At 46.9% G+C, this 16,016-nt stretch overlaps 1 long non-coding RNA gene across 2 annotated transcripts; it reads right to left on the bottom strand.

Moving 5' to 3' along the window:
* Positions 1-630: 630 nt before the first annotated feature.
* Positions 631-12,799, bottom strand: LOC115619046. 2 transcript variants are annotated; one of them, XR_003994895.1, is made up of 2 exons: positions 12,770-12,799; positions 631-691 (listed from the first exon to the last, which is right to left on the bottom strand). It is a non-coding gene; the product is annotated as an uncharacterized LOC115619046 (long non-coding RNA). The 2 variants fall into 2 exon arrangements; XR_003994896.1 differs by lacking the exon at positions 12,770-12,799 and adding an exon at positions 9,662-9,695.
* Between the last annotated feature and the right edge of the window lie 3,217 nt (positions 12,800-16,016).

Genomic DNA, 16,016 nt, shown 5'->3' with positions numbered 1-16,016 from the left:
TGGAACCCTCTTGTGGCCGAGGGAGAAGCCTCACCTATGGGTGGATGGAATTTTCCCAATTGCCTGAGACTCCTGGCATCGGCTGCAATGGGGCTTCCCAGCTGGAAGTGTGGGCCTGGATCATGATTCAGTGGTAATTGGTGATGTATTTCTTCTTAATCTCTGTTCTCTCTATGCAGTAATGATTTGATGCATTGCTGGCTTTCTTTGGTATTTTACTTATATATCATAGAATCATAGAATCATAGAATAGTAAGGGTTGGAAAGGACCTTAAGATCATCTAGTTCCAACCCCCCTGCCATGGGCAGGGACACCTTGCCCTAAACTATGTGGTCCAAGGCTCTGTCCAACCTGGCCTTGAACACCACCAGGGATGGAGCATCCACAGCCTCCCTGGGCAACCCATTCCAGTGCTTCACCACCCTCACTGTAAAGAACTTCTTCCTTATATCTCTGATTTGCTTTATTGTACTTATTTACTATATAGAGATATTTACCATATAGAGATATTTACCTGATTCACATTAGTGTGCTTGTTTAAAAAACTGTGCACATTATACAGCTAGCGTGTGGTCATTTTGTGGCATACCCTGCCTGTTGGCAGAACAGAAGGCCAATCGTATCTTGGGTTGCATCCAAAGGAGCGTGGCCAGAAGGTCAAGGGAGGTGATTCTGCCCCTCTACTCTGCTCTGGTGAGACCCCACCTGGAATACTATGTCAAACTCTGGAGTCCTCAGTACAGGTGCACTGGGTTCAGTTATAACAGTTATTTTTTTTCTTTCCTAGTAGCTTGTACAGTGCTGTGTTTTGGATTTAGTCTGAGAACAATGCTGATAACACACCCATGTTTCAGTTGTTGCTAAGTAGCACTTACCCTAATGAGGGACTTTTCAGTTTCTCATGCTCTGCCAATGAGGAGGAGCACAAGAAGCCAGGAGGGAGCATGGCCAGGACAGCTGACCCAAACTAGTCAAAGGGGTATTCCATACCACAGCACATCATGCCCAGTATATGACTGTGGGGAGTTACCTAGAAGGCCCAGATCACTGCTCAGGTCAGGATGGGTATCGGTCAGTGGGTGGTGAGCCATTATATTGTGCTTCACTTGTGTTTATTGGTTTTTTTTTCCCATTTCGTTTTATATTCTCCCCCCTTGTTATTTCCCTTATTAGTAGTAGTAGTAGTATATTGTACTTTAGTTATTAAACTGTTCTTATCTCAACCTACGGGGTTTACATTCTTCTGATTCTCCTCCCCGTCCCGCCCAGAAAGGGGAAGGGGGAGTGTGAGTGAACAGCTGCATGATGCTGAGTTACTGGCTGGGCTTAAACCACGACAACAGGAAAGATATTGACCTGCTGGAGAGGGTCCAGAGAAGGGCCACAAAAATGATCAGAGGGATAGAATACCTCTCCTATGAGGAAAGGCTGAGAGAGTTGGGCTTGTTCAGCCTCAAGAAGAGAAGGCCCCAAGGGAGACCTTATTGTGGCCTTTCCATTCTTAAAAGGGGACCAAAAGAAAGATGGGGACAGACTTTTTAGCAGGGCCTGTTGTGACAGGACAAGGGGTAATGGTTTTAAACTAAAAGAGGGGAGATTCAGGCTGGATGTGAGGAAGAAATTTTTTACAATGAGGGTGGTAAAATACTGGAACAGGTTGCCCAGAGAGGTGGTAGATGCGCCATCCCTGGAGACATTCTAAGGCCAGGCTGGATGTGGTTCTGGGCAACCTGATCTAATTGAAGATGTCCCTGGTTATTGCAGGGGGGTTGGACTAGATGACCTCTGAAGGTCCCTTCCAACTCAAACTGTTCTATGATTCTATGACGTATTTCTGCATAAGGTACTGGGACATGAAGCATTACATCACTGATGAGGTGAGGTTACGTCTAACATTTATGTTATGAAATCTGAGGGCATGTATTTATACTGGGGGCTGTCCTGCTGTTACATTTAACATTTGTCTTAGGGGTGTGTACACAGCCTTTTTGATTTGATGCAATAGAGGCTGCTTTTCTAAATGAAGCTCAGAATCATAAGTCTTGCTATAAGAACCAAGGCTCACTAATATATGTATATCTAGCTCTTCTAGTTGTGAAGAAGGTGGCCCTTCCTCTCTCAATCATGCTGATGAGTTGCATGTCCTATGGCTATGCAGACTGCAAAAATATCGAAGTCTGAACTTCAGCATTCACCTTTGAGAGGTGACTAAACTTCCTTGCCTCTGTCCATCCATTTCAACACCAAAGCTTCCACTGAAAACAAAAACTTATCTTAAACATAATTCAGAACCTCATAATAAAATGCAATGTGGTTAACCTTTAATACAATCTAACATTTAAAGAATAGTTTGCATCTTTTGCTGGTAAATTACTACATAAATATTCAGATTAGGTGTAAATAGGAATGTGGCATTATTTATGGATCCATATGTCTTTGGCATTTCAGATGCATGGTTGTTTTACTCCTTAATAAATGCAGACATTAAAAGAACAAGCACACACAAAGTGCTAATTTTGAAGCCTCGCAGCTCAGGGGATAAAAATCTCCATGTGTTTAGAACTGCTTGTTGTCTCCTGTTGCACAATAGAAAGAAATCATTTAAAACTCATGCAGTTGCATTAAGCTCCTTTATTTCTGATACTTGTCACAGAGTGACATGTCTCACCTGCTAGTGCAGATTGGTAGCAGAGCAACCTGTGAGATCTGAAGATGTTTTGATGCTGTCTGTTCCCTCTCACTTCAGAGACAGATGTGTTATGGTACAGTTACTGCTTTAATTTTTGCCCCTATCTTGCTTCAGTTCTCTCTCAACTTAATCTTTGGAAGGGGAAGACAAGTATATATGAAATGTCTTACTGGTGAAAACCGTCACAAAAAGAGGAAAGCACAGGTTCCTTTTTTTTTTTTTTCTGGTTTAGCTAGAGATCAGACTGTTAGGGACACTGGCCACAAAGCTACATTGCCAGTATAAGGCACAACAGTTCAGAAAATGGTCCTGAAATAATAGCATCGCAAGCTGTTGTGGAAGCACTCTGAGATCTAAGCCATGTGAATTCTCTTCAGCTACACAGACTTCTGTGAAGTTATGTAAATCGTGTATTTTCTCTGTAGCTTGTCTTCCTCCTTATAATACTTAACCTTCCTTGTGGAGCGAACATACAAGGATGACAGTAAGTCCATTGATACCTGTAAACTATTCAGATACTGCAATGATGAAGCTTCCTAGCTTCATCATTTACAAGAGTAAATTTTCATTTGAAAAGGAAAAGGTATGGGTGTTTCTTTATCTGGTGAAATTAAGGAGAGATACTGAGCAGCTCTGCTGCAGTCCTAGCTTCTAAATTAATCCTGCACTTCAAATGTTAATTCTTTCCGGGCTATCACTCCTCTGTGGTCTCCATAATGTTTATGAATCCAAACACCTCAATGAAAGTTCATGCTGTTGTGTCTACAGCTTAGCAGAAGTATTACTTGAGACCTGCAGGATCTTGTATTCCAGCTCACTGAACTGTTCACTGAACGTTTTCCTGTCTTGTGTTTTAAACTTCTGCAAGGAATGCAGCTCTCTAGACAATTTTTATTTTTTTATTGTCCTCTTTATGAAAGCCAGTCGCCGTCATGGTTTAACCCCAGCTGGCAAGTAAATACTACACAACCGCTCACTCACTACCCCCACCCAGTGGAATGGGAAAGTGAATTGAAAAAAAGTAAAACCCATGGGTTGAGCACAGTATAATAATAATAAAAAATAATAATAATAAAATGGGAATAACAAGGAGAGAGAGAGATATAAAACTAAAAGGGGAAAGAAAAAAGCCCCAAACAACACTGTGTCCTGGGTTCAGCTATACCAGTCATTTTTCTCCTTCTTAGTAGCTGGTGCAGTGCTGTGTTTTTGATTTTCAGCCTGGGAACAATGCTGATAACATCGATGTTTTTAGTTGTTGCTAAGTAATGTTTACTCCGATCAAGGACTTCCTCAGTCTCATGCTCCACCAGGGAAGAGGGGAAGCTGGGAGGAAGCAGAGACAGGACACATGACCCAATATAGCCACAGCGGTATTCCATAAGACAGCATGTCATGCCCAGTATATAAACTGGGGGGAGTTACCTGGAAGGCCCAGATCGCTGCTCGGGTCGGGCTGGGTATCGGTTGGTGGGTGGTGAGCAATTGTATTCTCTCCCCTTGTTATTTCCCTTATCATTATTATTATTAGTGGTAGTAGCAGTGGTTTTGTATGGTACCTTAGTTACTGGACTGCTCTTATCTCAACCCATGGGAGTTAGATTTTTCCAATTCTCCTCCCCATCCCTCCGGGAGCAGAGGGAGGAAGAAGGGGGGGAGTGAGCAAGAGGCTGTGTGGTTCCGAGTTACCGGCTGGGCTTAAAACATGACAGTTCTTTGTGGTGCCCAACATGGAGCACGAAGGGTTGAGATAACAACAGATCTGACCAGAGTGTGTCTAATCATATTTGTGATAAGCATTCATTGTTACTACTCATCACGATGTTGATTTATTTGCTCTCAGAGTTGTTGTGCTTGATCTCAGAGTTTCAGCATGTTGTACCTTCCTTACAGCCAGTATTTGCTGTTTTAGTGTTCATCGACTGGGGACCTGGGCTAAGGTTATTGTTTCACTGTACTTCATGGTAATGACTTGTAATACCATAGACTCATTGATCATGAAACTGGTCTGGCTTGCATTCCCAGCGTGGTCATCACCTCTATACTTTGGGAAGTATATAATGGAATATTTAGCAATCACATATCTTTTTTTTTCTCCTCGGGGGGTGAACCTACGAAAGAGGAATTCCCTTATACCCCCTGCTCCCCCACCAGGCTATTTACAGCAGCATTTGAGAGTCCTAAAGGTTTTGGATGGCCTTTGAATACCCTTGAGACCTGCCTGCTGATTGTGCTGGGGATCAGCGTGTTGGCACACATAGGGAGTGTGTTTTACCCGCGGCCATCCCACCCTGGGAACACTCTAGTTCGTCTGATCTCGAAAGTTAAGCAGTGACGGGTTCGAGTCTGGTCTAGGGTTAGACGACGATATAGGAGGACCACCAAGAGATTTTCCCTGAGGCTGGACAGTTATGAGTGGCAGGGTGTGTGGGATAGTATGGGCAAGCATCTAGGCCAGTGGGCCCCTCCAGTGCTTTGGAACTTCACCACTGAACAAGTGCAACATCAGGAAAAACTAGTAAAACACTTAAACGAGGTGTGCTGTCATCCTGGTAATAGCAGAGAGGGACAAATCATGGCAACGTGCTGGGGCTTGGCCTACGCGTATAGAGCCCTGCTCAATGCTATCAAGCACCATCAAAGGGAAAAAGATGTCTATGGATCTGATGGCAAAGCAACAGACAATGCAGCTACTCCAACTCCAAGCACAGCAGGTACACCAACTCCAGTGACAAGCACAAAAGCTACTCAAACCCTGACGACAACAGACAATGCAGCTGTTGGTGTTCCTCAAGCCCCAAGCACAGCAGCTGCACCAACCCTGACAACAGACACTGCAGCCACTCCAACCCTAGTGGCAGACACTGCAGCCACTCCAACCACAGTGATAGAAACCGCAGCTAAACCTGTGAGGTTATACTTGGAGGACAGTGGACATGTGATGAGCCAGCCATATGAGGGCCTCTTCTAAGCATGCAGCCGCATGCCAAGAAGAAGATAAAAGGATGTGAACCAGCCATCAGAGAGCTTCTTCTAAACATGTAGCTGCATACCAAGAAGAAGAAAAGAGGAAGAAAACATCTGCAGTCAGATACATGGGAGGAACACCAGGAATTAGGTGATCCAATAAGGACACTTACCGAGCCGCGTGATTGCCTCGTGCAAGAGGGCTTTTACCAATCAAAAGGCGCGTGACTGCATGTAGAGATAGAAAACTCTGTATATAAAGGGATCGTGGGAACAATAAAGTGGCTTCTGCTTGATTCACATTGAATCGTGTAGGGTCCATTGTCGTCTCTCCTCATAAACCAAATGGCCAATTCGTGCCAATCACAACCTAAGTACATGACCTATGTGGCGGAAACTTACACGGAGTGGACCATCATCATATGCCCACTCATTGGCATCAATGACCTGGAATGATGCAGCACCATGAACAGTGGATGAAGTGAGTTGTCAACTCCGAGAGTTCAAACACAATCTCACCCCTTCCATCATTTCAGCTATGGAAAAACTGTCCCAGGAGTTCAAACAATTGAGAGATGATTTATCCGATCTATCCAGCTCCCAACATGTACCAACCATGTCTCAATTATTAACAGAAGGCACCGTAGTGCTTGAGAGAGAACACAGAGGAGGTACACGCGACGGGCCACCATACGGATTTACCTGTGGGATCACGGAGAAGACATGAGAAAATGGAATGGAAAAACTACCTCAGTTTTTGAGAAAGTGGTGCATGAATTGAAGAACAATGGTCAAGGATGATCCTCCCATGAAAGTTGTTGCTCCAGTCTCTGGTGAGCAGTTTCCCAGATGGAGTGGAAGAGCTGATTTTACTCCAGCTCCTGTGATAAGGAATACTAATCCCTTTCTACAAGACATAAAAGGACAATCTTATGATCACTATTAGAGGGGCCCTGCCTCCAGCCAGGTGGAGGAGAGGGACAATCAGGTTTACTGGACTGTGTGGATCAAATGGCCCGGCACATCAGTCCCAGAGAAATATAAGGCTCTAGTAGATACTGATGCACAGTGTACCCTGATGCCATCAAGGTATCATGGGGTGGAACACATTTATGTTTCTGGAGTTACAGGAGGATCCCAAGAGTTGACTGTACCGGAGGCTGAAATGAGCCTAACTGGGAAGGAGTGGTAAAAGCACCCTCTTGTGACTGGTCCAGAGGCTCCATGCATCTGTGGCATAGACAGTACCCCTCAGGAGAGGGTACTTCAAAGACCCAAAAGGGTGTAGATGGGCTTTTGGTATAGCTGCCTTGGAGACAGAGGAAATTAAGCAGCTGTCTACCTTGCCTGGTCTCTCACAGGATCCTTCTGTTGTGAAGTTGTTGAAGGTCAAAGAATAACAAGTGCCAATCACAACCACAGCAGTGCACCAGCAGCAATATTGCACCAACCGAGACTCCCTGATTCCCATCCATTAGCTCATCCGTAGATGGGAGAGCCAAGGAGTGATCAGCAGGACCCGCTCACTCTTTAATAGCCCCATATGGCCAGTGCAAAAATCTAATGGAGAGTGGAGATTAACAGTAGACTATCGTGGCCTGAATGAAGTCACACCACCATTGAGTGCTGCCATATCAGACATGCTAGAACTTCAATACGAACTAGAGTCAAAGGCAGTCAAGTGGGATGCCACAAGTGATAGCGTCAATGCATTTTTCCCAATCCCTTTGCCAGCAGAGTGCAGGCCACAGTTCGCTTTCACTTGGAGGGGCGTCCAGTACACTTGGAACCGACTGCCCCAGGGGTGGAAACACAGCCCTGCCATCTGCCATGGACTGATCCAGACTGCACTGGAACAGGGGCAAGCTCCAGAACACCTGCAATACATTGATGACATTATCGTGTGGGGTGATACAGCAGAAGAAGTTTTTGAGAAGGGGAGGGAAATAATCCAAATCCTGCTGAAGGCCAGTTTTGCCATAAAACAGAGTAAGGTCAAGGGACCTGCACAGGAGATTGAATTTTTGGGAGTAAAATGGCAAGATGGACATCGCCAGATCCCCACAGATGTGATCAACAACTTAACAGCAATGTCTCCACCAACTAACAAGAAAGAAACACAAGCTTTCTTCAGTGTTGTGGGGTTCTAGAGAATGCACATCCCAAATTACAGTCTGATTGTAAGCCCTCTCTATTATGTGACCTGAAGAAGAATGATTTCAAATGGGGCCCTGAGCAACAACAAGCCTTTGAAAAAATTAAACGAGAAATAGTTCATGCAGTAGCCCTTAGACCAGTCCAGACTGGGCAAGATTTGAAATATGTGCTATATCCCGCAGCCAAGGAGAATGGTCCTACCTGGAGCCTCTGGCAGAAAGCTCCAGGGGAGACTCGAGGTCAACCCCTCGGCTTTTGGAGTCAGGGATACAGAGGATCCGAGGCCAGCTATACTCCCACTGAAAAAGAGATATGGTCAGCCTATGAAGGGGTTCAAGCTGCTTCAGAAGTGATTGAAACCGAAGCACAGCTTCTCCGGGCAATCCACTTGCCTGTGCTGGGCTGGATGTTCAAAGGCAGGGTCTCCTCTACACATCATGCAACTGATGCTACATGGAGTAAGTGGGCCGCACTAATTACACAATGAGCTCGAATAGGAAATCCCAGTCATCCAGGAATTCTAGAAGTCATCATGGACTGGCCAGAGGGCAAAGATTTTGGGATGTCACCAGAAGAGGAGGTGATGCATGATGAAGAGCCCCCACCATATAATGAACTGTCAGAGAGTGAAAAGCAATATGCCTTGTTTACTGATGGGTCCTGCCATATTGTGGGAAAGCACTGGAGATGGAAGGCAGCTGTGTGGAGTCCCCTAGGACAAGGTGCAGATACTGCTGAAGGAGAGGGTGAATTGAGTCAGTTTGCAGAGGTGAAAGCCATCCAGCTGGCCTTGGACGTTACCGAACAAGAAAAATGGCCAGTACTTTATCTCTATACTGACTCATGGATGGTGGCAAATGCCCTGTGGGGGTGGTTGCAGCAATGGAAGCAGAGCCACTGGCAACGCAGAAGTAAACCCATCTGGGCTGCTGCATTGTGGCAAGATATTGCTGCCCTGGTACAGAACCTGGTGGTGAAGGTACGCCATGTAGATGCTCATGTACCCAAGAGGCGGGCCACTGAGGAACACCAGAACAACCAGCAAGTGGATAAAGCCGCTAAGATTGAAGTGGCTCAGATGGACTTAGATTGGCACCATAAGGGTGAATTATTTTTAGCCCTGTGGGCCCATGACACCTCAGTCCACCAAGGCAGAGATGCAACATATAGATGGGCTCGTGATCGAGGGGTGGACTTAACAATGGACACTATTGCCCAGGTTATTCATGAATGTGAAACATGTGCTGCAATTAAGCAAGCCAAGTGGTTAAAGCCTCTCTGGTATGGAGGACGATGGCTGAAGTACAAATATGGGGAGGCCTGGCAGACTGACTATATCACACTCCCACTGACCTGCCAAGGCAAGCGCCATGTGCTTACCATGGTGGAAGCAACCACCGGATGGCTGGAAACATATGCTGTGCCCCACGCCACTGCCTAGAACACTATCCTGGGCCTTGAGAAACAAGTGCGCCCTCAGCAAGTTTGCCGACGACACCAAGCTGGTTCAGTTGATAAGCTGGACGGAAGGGATGCCATCCAGAGGGACCTTGACATGCTTGTGAGGTGGGCCGATGCCAACCTTATGAAGTTTAACCAAGCCAAGTGTAAGGTCCTACACCTGGGTCAGGGCAATCCCAGGCACAGCTACAGGTTGGGCAGAGAAGAGATTCAGAGCAACCCTGCAGAAAAGGACTTGGGGGTGTTGGTTGATGAGAAGCTAAACATGAGCTGGCAGTGTGCACTTGTAGCCCAGAAAGCCAACCGTATCCTGGGCTGCATCAAAAGAAGCGTGACCAGCAGGTCAAAGGAGGTGATCCTGCCCCTCTACTCTGCTCTTGTGAGACCTCACTTGGAGTACTGTGTACGGTTCTGGTGTCCTCAACATAAAAAGGACATGGAGCTGTTGGAGCGAGTCCAGAGGAGGGCCACGAGGATGATAAGAGGGCTGGAGCACCTCCCATATGAAGACAGGCTGAGAAAGTTGGGGCTGTTCAGCCTGGAGAAGAGAAGGCTGCGTGGAGACCTCCTAGCAGCCTTCCAGTATCTGAAGGGGGCCTACAAGTATGCTGGGGAGGGACTCTTCCTTAGGGACTGTAGTGGTAGGACAAGGGGTAATGGGTTCAAACTTAAACAGGGGAAGTTCAGGTTAGATATAAGGAAGAAGTTCTTTACAGTGAGGGTGGTGAAGCACTGGAATGGGTTGCCCAGGGAGGTTGTGGATGCTCCATCCATGGCAGTGTTCAAGGCCAGGTTGGACAGAGCCTTGGGCCACGTGGTTTAGGGCAAGGTGTCCCTGCCCAAGGCAGGGGGGTTGGAACTAGATTATCTTAATGTCCTTTCCAACCCTTACTATTCTATGATTCTCTGATTCTAAGTCTTGTGCTGACACGGCACCCCAGAGAGAATTGAGTCAGACAATGGGACTCATTTCCAGAACAACCTTATAGACACTTGGGCCAAAGAGCATGGCATTGAGTGGGTATATCACATCCCCTACCATGCACCAGCCTCTGGGAAAATCGAGCGGTACAATGGGGTTTTAAGAACTACACTGAAAGCAATGGGTCGTGGGACTTTCAAACATTGGGATACACATTTACCAAAAGCCACCTGGTTGGTCAGCTCGAGGGGATCAGCCAACAGGGCTGGCCCAGCCCAATCAGAACTTCTACGTACTGTAGAGGGGGATAAAGTTCCTGTGGTGCACATAAAGAATTTGCTGGGGAAGACAGTCTGGGTTATTCCTGCTTCAGGTAAAGGTAAACCCACTCGTGACATTGCTTTTGCTCAGGGACCTGGATATATCTGGTGGGTAATGCGGGAAGATGGGCAATTCCGATGTGTACCTCAAGGGGATTTAATTTTGGGGGAAAACAGCCAATGAACTCAATTGTATGCTGTTGCCTCGTGTATAGAGGTAAGTACTGGCCATTTTTCTCATTCAGCAATGTCCAAGGCCAGCTGGATGGCTTTCACCTCTGCAAACTGACTTGAAGCGCCCTCTCCTTCAGCAGTTTCTGCAACTCATTGTAGGGGACTGCATACAGCTGCCTTCCATCTCCAACGCTTCCAAAGCACTGGAGGGGCCCACTGGACTAGACACTTGCCCATACTGTCCCACACACCCTCTCACTCATGACTTTCCGGCCTCAGAGAATATCTCTTTGTGGTCCTCCTATATCGTTGTTTAACCCTAGACAAGACACAAGCCAGACCCTGCTTAGCTTTCGAGATCGGATCCTTCTCAGGGTGGTCACACTGTAGGCAAAACATAGAGAGCATATGCAGAAACAGGGTGGGTCCCAGTAAAAGGAGTAGATTGCTTTCAAGGGCATTGAAAGGATATTCAGGATCTTTAACTTTTCCAGAATCTACTCCTACTGTAAATAGTGTGGTGGGGGAGCAGAGGGTGTGACAGAGTATCTCCTCCATAGGTTGACGCCCCAAGGGAAGGAAAAAGAATGATGTGCAATTGTTAAAAATTTCCATTATATACCTCCCAAAGTATAGGGGTGATGGCCACGCTGGGAAGACAAGCCAGACCAGTTTCATGATCAATGAGTCTATTGTACTACAAGTCATTACCATGAAGTACAGGGAAAGAATAACCTTAGCCCAGGCCCCCCAGCCGATAAACACTAAAACAGCAAATACTGGCTGTAAGGAAGGTACAACATGCTGAAACCCTGAGATCAAGCGCAACGACTCTGAGAGCAAATAAATCAGCATTGTGATGAGTGACTATTAATCCGAAACAATGAATGCTTATCACAAATATGATTAGACACACTCTGGTCAGATCTGTTGTTATCTCAACCCTTCGTGCCCCATGTTGGGCACCACAAAGAATTGTCATGGTTTAAGCCCAGCCGCTCACTCACTCCCCCCCTTCTTCCTCCCCCCACTCCCGGAGGGATGGGGAGGAGAATCGAAAGAATATAACTCCCATGGGTTGAGATAAGAGCAGTCCAGTAACTAAGGTATAATACAAAACCACTACTACCACCACCACTAATAATAATGATAAGGGAAATTAAAAGAGGAGAGAATACAATTGCTCACCACCTGCCAACTGATACCCAGCCCGACCTGAGCAGTGACCTGGGCCTTCCGGGTAACTCCCCTCAGTTCATATACTGGGCATGACATCCTGCAGTATTGAATACCCCTGTGGCTAGTTTGGGTCAGGTGTCCTGTCTCTGCTTCCTCCCAGCTTCCCCTCCTCCCTGGTGGAGCATGAGACTGAGAAAGTCCTTGATCGGAGTAAACATTACTTCGCAAGAACTAAAAACATCGGTGTATTATCAGCACTGTTCCCAGACTAAAGTCGAAAACACAGCACTGCACCAGCTACTAAGAAGGAGAAAAATGACTGCTACTGCTGAACCCAGGACAGATGGATGGACCACTCGGTGCATAAAGAATTGGCTGGATGGCCGCACGCAAAGAGTTGTGGTCAACGGCTCAATGTCCAGTTGGAGACCAGTAACGAGTGGCGTCCCTCAGGGATTGGTGTTGGCAGTGATCTTCTTTGACATCTTGACATTGGCGACATGGACGGTGGGATTGAGTGCGCTCTCAGCAAGTTTGCCAACGACACCAAGCTGTGTGGTTCGGTTGATACACCGGAGGGAAGGGATGCCATCCAGAGGGACCTTGACATGCTTGTGAGGTGGGCCAATTCCAAGCTCATGAAGTTCAACCAAGCCAAGTGCAAGGTCCTACACCTGGGTTGGGGCAATCCCAGGCACAGCTGCCGGTTGGGTGGAGAAGAGATTCAGAGCAGCCCTGCTGAGAAGGACTTGGGGGTGTTGGTTGATGAGAAACTTAACACGAGCCGGCAATGTGCGCTCACAGCCCAGAAAGCCAACCGTATCCTGGGCTGCATCCAAGAAGCATGACCAGCAGGTCAAAGGAGGTGATCCTGCCCCTCTACTCTGCTCTCGTGAGACCTCACTTGGAGTACTGCGTACAGTTCTGGTCTCCTCAACATAAAAAGGACATGGAACTCTTGGAGCAAGTCCAGAGGAGGGCCACGAGGATGATACGGGGGCTGGAGCACCTCCCGTATGAAGAGAGGCTGAGAAAGTTGGGGCTGTTCAGCCTGGAGAAGAGAAGGCTGTGTGGAGACCTCATGGCAGCCTTCCACTATCTGAAGGGGGCCTACAAGGATGCTGGAGAGGGACTCTTCATTACGGACTGTAGTGATAGGACAAGGAGTAATGGGTTCAAACTTAAACAGAGGAAGTTTAGGTTAGATATAAGGAAGAAGTTCTTTACAGTGAGGGTGGTGAGGCACTGGAATGGGTTGCCCAAAGAATTGGTAAATGCTCTATCCCTGGCAGTGTTCAAGGCCAGGTTGGATGGAGTCTTGGGTGACATGGTTTAGTGTGTGGTGTCCCTGCCCATGGCAGGGGGGTTGGAACTAGATGATCTTAACGTCCTTTCCAACCCTAACTCTTCTATGATTCTACGATTCTACAACAATGCCAAAAAAGCAAACCCAAAACACTATTCATAGAGTTTGTTCCAGGAAACATACTTGTCCTGGTTTCAGCTGGGATAGAGTTAATTTTCTTTCTGGTAGCTGGGGAGGGGGTGAGCAAGCAGCTGCATGGTACTTAATTGCTTAAACCACAACAATGCTGCATCTATTCTTCTTTCTAGAGTACAGAAGTCATTGCTCTATATTTAACAGAGCTGAAGAAAAACCTCAAAACTTACTCATACCTCAGCTATGAACTAATGCATGCTGAACAAAACAGCGAAGAGATTACAAATAAACATGAAATACAGAACTGACGCAGCCTTCCAACACAGAATCACAGAACAGTTGAGGTTGGAAGGGACCTCTGGAGGTCATCTGGTCCAACCCCCTGCTTAAGCAGGGCCACCTAGAGCTGGCTGCACAGGACAAATTCAAAACAATATTGGATTAAAAACCAAAAAATTACTTGCTTGCTTGCTTGCTTTCTTGTGTAATAACTTGTGAGTAGCCCAGCTTCCCTTAAAGCATTCCTGAGAGCAGAAGTAAGGATACCTGAAGAGTTTCTTTCTATCCACTAACCTCCATCCAGAGCTTTGCTAGATTTGCTGAAGTATTACTCCCAGGCTCTTGTAAGAGGCTGTGCCGGGGAAAACACCACCGCCACAGCAGGATGTCTGGCTCAACATTGCTATGGCAGGAAGACCGACATTGCCGATACCACTGCCACAGCAGGATGTCTGTCTCCACATCGGTATGGCAGGAAAACCGACACCACCCCTGCAGCAGATGTTTGCGAAGGATATCTGTCTCCATGTCGACCGCCAATTGACACCTTGGTGCAGGATGTTTGCCTTACGGAACCACGGGGGGGGGGGGGAGAAGACCCCCTAGTGACAGTATTGGGCATGTGCACCACCACCGGGTGGAGGATGTGGTTGCAACTATATAAAAGAATAGCACCAACCAGCATAGAGAGGAAGAACATCTCCCCCACTGGACTTGGAACTAATCGGACTGTTGAGACGCCACAGCTCCAGGATGGTAGCTATCGCTATGAACTCTTTTATTCTTTCCTCTTGCTTTCCTTCTTTTCTCTCTCTCTCTCTCTCTGGAATTTGTTGGTGGGCATTTGTTGGTGGGCAAATAAAGTTCCTTGGCGCTTGACTCCCTTTTGAGTCTTAATTCTGTTCCCGAGAATACGAGTAAAACCGCGCTCCGGCCTTTGACGGGCATGCGACATTTCAATTGGCGTCACGGACAGGATTCTCAGTGAAACAGAAAGTGCCCAGGTGCTTTTTGAGAGACTCTAATGTGTGTGTGTGTGTATTGAACAAGAGACAAGTAAAGGTGTGTCCTCCTGAGAGTGAAGGTGAGGGGGAATAGTGAATTTACGGTGCGGCCCTCTCAGCACGAAATAACCCCTCCTTGATGCAATCAGTGCACATCTCTGATGAAATTAAAAGGCGTGTCCTCCTGAGAGCGAAAGGGGGAATAGTGAATCTACGGTGCAGCCCTCTCCGGACGAAATAACCCCTCTTTGATGAAATTAGTCTAAGGAAATTAAAAGGTGTGTCCTCCTGAGAGCGAAAAGCGAGGGGGAATAGTGAATTTACGGTGCGGCCCTCTCAGGATGAAATAACCCCTCTTCGATGCAATGAGTACCCCTTCATCTACAGATGTTCGTGATGTTGTCCCCACTGACCTATGGGGTGGAGATTTGTATAAACTGGATGACTTTTTGGAAATTTATCATGCTCGCCCGTCTCCCCAAGGGCAAGAATGGGCAAAAAATCATTGGTTCCAACTGCAGAGTACAGTAGATAGGATAATGATATTGCAAAAGGAGGCTAAAGTTAAGCCCAGAAAGGGAAAATCTATAATTTGTGCAGTTTTGGGAGCAAGTTTGTCAGCAGCCATGGAAGATAGGAGGCAAAGACTGTGTCAAGATGATTGTAGGTAGTTAAGGTATGGCGGCCGGAAGATATCGCGATGTACGGAAAGAGAGAGCCCCCCCCTAGGTACTCTCACAAGCCCCATAGCATGGAGAGGGGAATTGTGGGGCTAGGCTGGACAATACCATAAAAGGTAAAATTTGTTAACCTGCCCTTCTGATTGGGTCAGAACAGGTACTTCTGTGTGGCCGAAAGGTATAAAGCACCTGCTGTTGTTTAATAAAACGCTATTTGGTCATCCTCCATATTGGTGTCTGTGATCTTCTAGCTCTAAGCCAGGGGTTGGCTTAGTTCTGCAAGTCTTGGCTGAAGCAACGCAGCAACAAGTGGTGACCCCGACGTGATTCGTTCGGAGGGCAGAGGTGTAGCTCGCGAGCATGGATGTGACGGTTAAGGTACTGAAAACGTTGGCAAAGGATTTCAAGATTTGTATCAAATCTGGCAGCATTAAGGCGTGCCTGGAATCTTTGATTCACAGTGGGGTGCTTGGTCACCCTGCTCAGATATTTAATTCCAAAAATTGGCCACAACTTAAACAGACACTGATTGAGCAGGCACTGGCGGGAAAGCCAGATCTTCTCATCACTCTGGGAAAGTTATTGGCCTTATTGCAATGGGCTCGGCAAGATCGGGAGGCGTGGGGGACGGCGCAGTTATACTTACGGGGAGCTGCGCTTGAAACTGCACCTCCCACTACAACAGCGGCAGTGCAGACTGGCGAGCCTGGTGATGGTGGGGAGGACGAGGTGGAGGATAAAT

Source organism: Strigops habroptila, chromosome W (genome assembly GCF_004027225.2).
Source record: "Strigops habroptila isolate Jane chromosome W, bStrHab1.2.pri, whole genome shotgun sequence".
NCBI lineage: Eukaryota > Metazoa > Chordata > Aves > Psittaciformes > Psittacidae > Strigops > Strigops habroptila.
This window is presented reverse-complemented; position numbering and strand designations above follow the sequence as displayed.